Source organism: Lathyrus oleraceus, chromosome 4 (assembly GCF_024323335.1).
Source record: "Lathyrus oleraceus cultivar Zhongwan6 chromosome 4, CAAS_Psat_ZW6_1.0, whole genome shotgun sequence".
Lineage (NCBI taxonomy): Eukaryota > Viridiplantae > Streptophyta > Magnoliopsida > Fabales > Fabaceae > Lathyrus > Lathyrus oleraceus.
The window spans coordinates 243,271,383-243,278,651 of record NC_066582.1 but is presented as its reverse complement, the minus strand read 5'-3'; positions in this window follow the sequence as shown (position 1 = coordinate 243,278,651).

Below are 7,269 nucleotides of genomic sequence, written 5' to 3'. Positions count from 1 at the left end.
TACTCAGTGCATAACAGGAATGAGAAGAGACGTGGTGGTCTGATCAGGTGCTGCTCTCAGTTGCTCTTCAAATGGTTTATAGGATATTTGCCTTCCCGAGGTGCCTTTGTTCAGATTGATCCCAGTGTCAAGTGGTCCTTCAGATTGATGGGTCTGCGGGCTGATGACATTGCTTGGACTCATAATGGCTTGGCTGGACAGGATTTCATATATAGCTGTGGGAGATTCCCCAATGTGCCTCTCATAGGAGTTCAGGGTTGCATCAACTACAACCCGACGCTTCTCAGGAGGCAGATGGGGTTCGCCATGGAAGTTCCTCCTCTTGAGCGGGAGATTCAGGAGTCCTTTTACTTCTCAGCTGAGGGCGATCAGGCCAAGCTGGTGCAGGTGTCTGGGGCATGGCGCAACATCCAGAAAAAGGGCAAGGTTCCTTATGGTAAGGTCAACTGTCGGTATTTTCCTCTTTTTGAAGATTGGTTGCGGAAGAGGATTGAGCTCACATATCTACCGTTTCCTGGAGGTGACTCTGTGTGTCCTAGGATCGAGGGACCAAGTTCTTCTGTCAGCATGGAAGAATTCCTCGAGATGAAGAGGGCCAGAGATCAGTTACTTATGGAGAAGGCGGAGTTGGAGATGACTGTTGCTCGGTTTCAGGCAGCTAATCAAGAGATCAAAGTGAAGATGGAAGATCAAGACAAGCGACACCTCTTGGAAGCCAAACGCTTTGAGATGGATACGGCCTACTATGGGAAGATCAGCCAAGCTTTAGCATCATCCAACAGGGAGCACGACATCACCAAGGAGAAGCTGTCCAGAGCGTCACAGGTCATTGAGGATGAGAAGAGGAGACAAATCCTTGTCCGAGATCAGAGGGATGCTAGGGCCCGAGTTCTGGCTGCAGAGTGGAAAGCGGAGAAAGCAAAGATCAGGGCTGAGAAAGATCACTACATGGCTGAGAGAGATCACTACTTCAGGCAGATGAAGATTCATCAGAAGGAAGTGGGGAGATTGCAGCAGGAGAACACCGAACTCAGGTTCGCCGCAGAGTTCGCAAAGATGGTTGATGATACAGGGCCTTCCGTGGGACCTTCGTCAGGCTAGCTTTGTTATTTGTTGTGGACTACCGTCAGGCTTGTTGACGGAATTCACTTGTCTGTATTTCTTTCCTATTCTGGAGGATTGTATTTGATTTTATCTGATTGGATGTATGACTATGGCACTGTTTGTGCACTATTGGCTATGTGATGGTTATTTTTCATTCAGTGATTGATCTTCACGCTTTATTTGCTTTACCGTATGTACTCGCACAAGCATACACATGGTTGGGGGTATCATGCTAGATCACCTATCTCCGATCTGCACGATGAAATCAAACGCTGCAAATCAAAATATTGCTGCCGGGTTATTATATGTCTCCATGAAGTCAGGATCGAGAGACAAAGTGTTCCTCATGTGGATGGACATTGCATTCATGCATAATAACTTGTTTTCTATTTTGCAGGTGTCAGTTTCTAACCTGTTTGATTGACACAGGAATGATGAATCCGTCCAACGCTGACGTTCTCGAGCTGAAAGAGAAGATGGGAGAGCTGATTGATGTCATGCGAGAGTTCGCCTTGGGGCAGAAAGTAATTGCCGAAAAGGTGGGGAGGATTGAAGATTGGCTGAAGATGGGGAACATGCAAGGAAACGTTTCGTCGTCTGGACCGCAGAAATCATTTGGTGATGGTCAGCCTAAAAAGGAGGATGGCGCGAGTGTTGTGTCTGTGCATGCCCAGAGAGGACGCGGTAGGGGTCGGTACTACCAGCACACTGCTGCAGTAACCATCCCTGCTGGTAATCAGTTAATCCGACAGCAACCTCAGCCAACCCCACAGAAGATACAGGGAGCTGGGAGCCAAGTGAAAGGAAAAGGGGTTGATCGTCATTTTGACAAGCCACCCATGCCATATGCTGCTCTGTTTAAAAAGTTGATGGATCTTGGGATGGTTCAGCCAAGGATGTTAGCTCCAGTGAGATCAGATCAGAGGCCACCTAACTATAATGAGAACGCCAGGTGTGAATTTCATTCTGGTGCGCCTGGGCATAACATTGAGGGTTGTAGAGCCTTTAAGCATACTGTCCAAGACCTGGTGGAGTCCAAGGCCCTCCATTTTTCACTATTGTCAGATGTTAATGCTAATCCCATGCCGGCGCATGGTCAGGTGATGGTGAATGCAATTGCTGAAGATTCAGATCACGCCTATACGGTGGGGGAAGAGACTGACAGTGACTGTGAACTTGAGTCCTGGATAAAATCGTGCGTGGCAGGGAACTGGAAGGCTTAAAAAGATCAGCATTGACACTCGTCCGGAAGAGTAATGATTCTTGTTTTCAGTTTTATTTGCATGAAAGCCTTGCGTGTTGCCCGACACGTAATGGTCCATTGTAAGGGCCACCTCATGTTTAAATTTGCATTTTCTGCATCATTAATAAATGGATGTTTTTCAGTCAAAAAGCGGTGTTCCCTGTTTTTCATTTATTTTTGCAGTTTAAAAACAAATAAAAATGGCAATGTTTATTTTCATTTTTCTTTTTTGATTCGTCTCGTTCCGAATTCAAAAATATTCTCCGGATCTCGTTGATAACGATTCGGTTACACCTCATATGACTTCGACAAACCGAGCAATCATGCCGAAGAAGAAGACGAAGAAGATTGTGATCTGCTGGGATTAGCCAGGTTGTTGAAACAAGAGGAGAAGGTGATTCAGCCGCACGAGGAGCGGGTTGAGGTTGTTATTCCAAGCACCGCCGAGGTCAGGAAGGAAGGGAAAGTTGAGGCCGCTTCAGAGGCGAATCGAGAGCAGAATGGTAGCCTTGTTGAGAGAGCATGTGGATACCTTCACCTGGTCATGTCAGGATATGCCAGGGTCGGATACCGGTGTCGTTGTGCACAAGCTACCATGGAGAGAAGACAGTCCTCTGGAGAAGCAGAACGCCAGTGCTACTTATCAGAGAGCCATGGTGACTTTGTTTCATGATAGGATTCATCATGAAATTGAATGCTATGTTGATGACATGATAGCAAAGTCCCAAACAGGAAAGGGGCATCTGGCAGACCGGGGCAAGTCGTTTGACCGGTGGAGATAATTCAGACTGAGGTTGAATTCAGATAAGTGCACTATCAGAGTGCGGGCCGGTAAGCTGCTGGGGGTTTATTGTAAATAAGAGAGGAATCGAGGTTGATCCTGCTGAAAAAAAATATGCCTGAACCGAGGATAAAGAAAAGAGGTTCGTGGTTTCTTCGAAAGATTGAACTAGCTGTCATGGTTCACATCTCATCTAACGGCCACGTGCGAACCTATATTCAAGATGTTGGAAAAAAAAATCAAACGGTCAGGTGAAATAATGATTGCCAAGGGGCATTGAAAAATAAAAGGATAAGTTGCAGGAACCTCTGATTCTGATACCTCTTGTGGAAGGAGCAATTGTCAATTCTGTACTTGACGGCCTTCGAGGGGTCTACGAGGTGTATTGGGTCAGCATGACGCGTCTTGTCGAAAAGAGCATGCAATTTACCTTAGCAAAAAGTTTACCGACTGTGAAACAATACATTCGCTGCTCGGGAAATTTGATGTACTTTGGCATAGGCTGCTCGCCGACTGAGACAGTATATGCTGATTCATAACACTTTGTGGATTTCAAGATGGATCCGATCAAGTATGGGTTTGAGAATCCAGCATTGACCGGACGGGCTGCGAGGAAAGTAAAGGAATGTTGACTGATTTGTGATACTCTCAGAAAGCAATCAAGGGGTGTATTGTCTGATTACATCGCTCCGCAACCCATGGTGGGTTATCAACCAATGAAGTTTGAGTTCCCTGATGAGGACATCTCGAGGTGCTCCAATCGAAAGATTGAGAGTAACCGATCCCGGAGGAGGGGCCTGACCCTGAATCCGAACGGATTCTGATGTCTGATGGGGAGGTTAAGGTGAATGAGCTGTTGTTGCCTGGATAACGTCTGAATGCACCGACGGTGTGATTGTGCAGAAAATGGTGGTAACCTACAAAGACTGGCATGAAATGTTGCCGTTTGCGTTGCATGGGTATCGCACGTCGGTGCGCACATCGCCTGGGGCAACTCCATTCTCATTGGTATATGGGATGGAAGCTGTGTTACCTGTTGAAGTTCAGATTCCCTCTTTGAGAGTCCTGATGGACGTGAAATTGCAAGAGGCTGAATGGGTAAGGACCAGGTACGAAGAGTTGAGCCTGATAGAGGAAAAGAGGCTGGCAGCCATCTGTCATGGACAGTTATATCAGCAGAGGATGAAGCATGCTTTTGACGAGAAAGTACGACCTCGGGTGTATCACATGGGTGATACGGTGCTGAAAAGGATCCTTCCTCCTCAAAACGATCGAAGGGGCAAATGGACGCCGAATTATGAAGGTCCGTTCGTGGTCAAGAAGGTTTTCTCTAGTGGAGCCTTGTTGTTAACGACCGTGGATGGCGAAGATTTTCCATCCCCTGTGAATGCGGACGCAGTTAAAAAATACTTCGTGTAAAGAGACCCGCTGGACGAAAAGAACAAAATAGTTCAGGCAAAAATGGGCATCCCAGCGAACCAAAAACAGAAAGAAAAGGTTCGGGCAAAAATTAGGGATAAAAATGAAAAATGTACACCCGGCAAGTCAAAAACCTGAAAAGGGGACTTGGGCAAAAAAGGGTATCCCGGTGGACTGAAAACCCGAAAGGGCGGTCCAGGCAAAAGAGGGATTGAAACGAACAACTGCGTCCCGCATGATCGTTTGCGCTTTGGTTAAAGCATCATGGATAATACCCGACAGGGATCGATCAGAAGCGTCTTGTTCAGAAGGCAGAAAGAACGGAGAGTCTGAGGACATATGGGGTGTAACCGAGTTGGAACTCGATGAGATCACGAGTTTCACATTGCCATTAGGATAGATTTTTCCTTTTGTGCGCAATTACCTCTTTTCAGGAATTGCTTCCTTTGTATTGTTCAATTTGAGCCACACTTTTCCAATCAATAAATGCATGTTCAGTCAAATTATTTTGTTTTTGTTTTTCATTACCGCTTTGATTACAAAAACATCCAGATATTTTTGATAAAGAATGTTGCATTTTAAGACATACTGGTCCCTTCCAATGCATGTTTATAAGATTGAAAACTTGAAATCTTATTTGGAAGGTTGAGTGACCCAAGTGTTGAAATCTTGACACGCCTGGGGCACGGTTTTATCTGACGGTCTGTTTTGCAGGTACTGTTAGGTATTCGTTACTCACTTGCAGGTTGTGATGTGGAAGCTTTGTGACAGATCCCCAGAGAGTTCGCTCAGGGACGAATGAATGAAAATCGACGAAGTGACGTTGAGACGTACGATGACCTTTGGAATTAATCAAGAAGACTCTTCAAAGTCGGAAGATTGGAAAGTCTGTAGAAATTCCCCGCAGAGTCTGACCAGAAACGAATGAGGATGGAGGGACGACGGAGAGACGTCGAGACGTCCGACGACCTTTGAAATTAATCAAGAAGACTCTTCAAAGTCGGAAAATTGAAATTTCTGTATAATCCCAGGAGTACGTTCTCATCGAGCGCGGAGCGACTTGGAATATAAGATGATGGAGCAGAAAAGGTCCAGACGAGTCTGGGAATTCTCAAAAGTGGAGAGCTGATATGAATATTGGCGGTAGATACCGTGGTTCGATGAGTCGACGGGTGTTGTACCGACTTTTCTCATTTTTCAGCTAAGTCCCCAAGCAGAGTCATAGGACTAGCTCCCCAGCAGATCCAACGTCTGTGGACTTCTCCAGCCGAGTCAGGATGGTTGTCCCCGAGTGGAGCGGGTTTCAATGAAATATATCTCCAGCAGTGTTCATCCTACCAGTGGATTGAACAAAGTCCCGTAGCGGACGGATTTTTGCATCACCAGCTGAGTTGATTCTACCTATGGGTTGCGCGGGTTGTCCCCAGCGGAGTAGTATTCGTTTCCCTAGCAGGGTCAGGATGGTTGCCCAGCAGGTGATAGAGTGATGCATCCCCAGATGAGTTTGGAGATTGCTATTTCCCCAGCGGAGTATCTGTGAGCATTTCCCCAGTAAAGTCAGCAGGTATCTGTGAGGGTTTTCCTAGAGCGGAGTCAGGATTGATATCCCCAGTAAGTCAAGATTGGAGTATCCCCACAGAGCGTTGGTGGTGTTTATCCCCAGCGGTTTCTCGAGTGGATTGGGTGCAAAGGAGGTTCTTCCCCAGCAAGGGTTGCCTTTTCCCAGCAGCAGTGATTCCCCAGCATGGTGGAAGTCCGAGCGATGATGATATCCTCAGTGGAGTGTCTCGTATTCCCCAGAAGAGTCCCTTGAGGGGGATATTTCTTTTTATGCATTCATCATGAAAAAATAACATGGCATATTGCGTAGAAAAATAAATGATCGCGTAGCATTTCCATGTTTATGGAGCATTACGCAGAAAAAATCAATCATGCATCATATTACAGGCATAAGCTAGTCTCAAGCTGTGGTTACCGTTTGAGAGGTGATGTTGCATCAAAGTTTCTGTCAAGCGAAGATGGGAGCGATAATCCAAAGAATTTTTCCGGTATTCAGACCGATGTGGCATTCAGGCCAGTTTCCGATTCTCAGATCGAAGAAGTTTCCGACGATCAGGTCGAAGCACTTATGGCAATCAGGCCAGTTTTCCGGTGATCAGACCGAGGCGGTATTCAGACCGATGTGGCATTCAGGCCAGTTTCCGATTCTCAGATCGAAGAAGTTTCCGACGATCAGGTCGAAGCACTTATGGCAATCAGGCCAGTTTTCCGGTGATCAGACCGAGGCGGTATTCAGACCGATGTGGCATTCAGGCCAGTTTCCGATTCTCAGATCGAAGAAGTTTCCGACGATCAGGTCGAAGCACTTATGGTATTCAGGCCAATTTTCCGGTGTTCAGGCCGAAGTGGTATTCAGACCAATTTTCCGGTATTCAGACCGAGGCGGTATTCAGACCGAAGTGGTGTTTAGACCGAGGCGGTATTCAGACCGAAGTGGCAATCAGGCCGATGTTCCGGTAATCAGACCGAAGTGGTTTTCAGACCAAGAAGAAGGAAAATTTTCGGGGTTCAAAAAAAAAAAAAAAAAAAAAAAAAAAAAAAAAGAAAGAAGAAGAAGAAAGAAGAAGAAAGAATAATAATCCCGCGTGGATGTGTGGTGTTCAGACCATGGTTATCCCTCCGTTACCATTTATTTTGGTATCCAGGTCGACGTTTTTCGAGT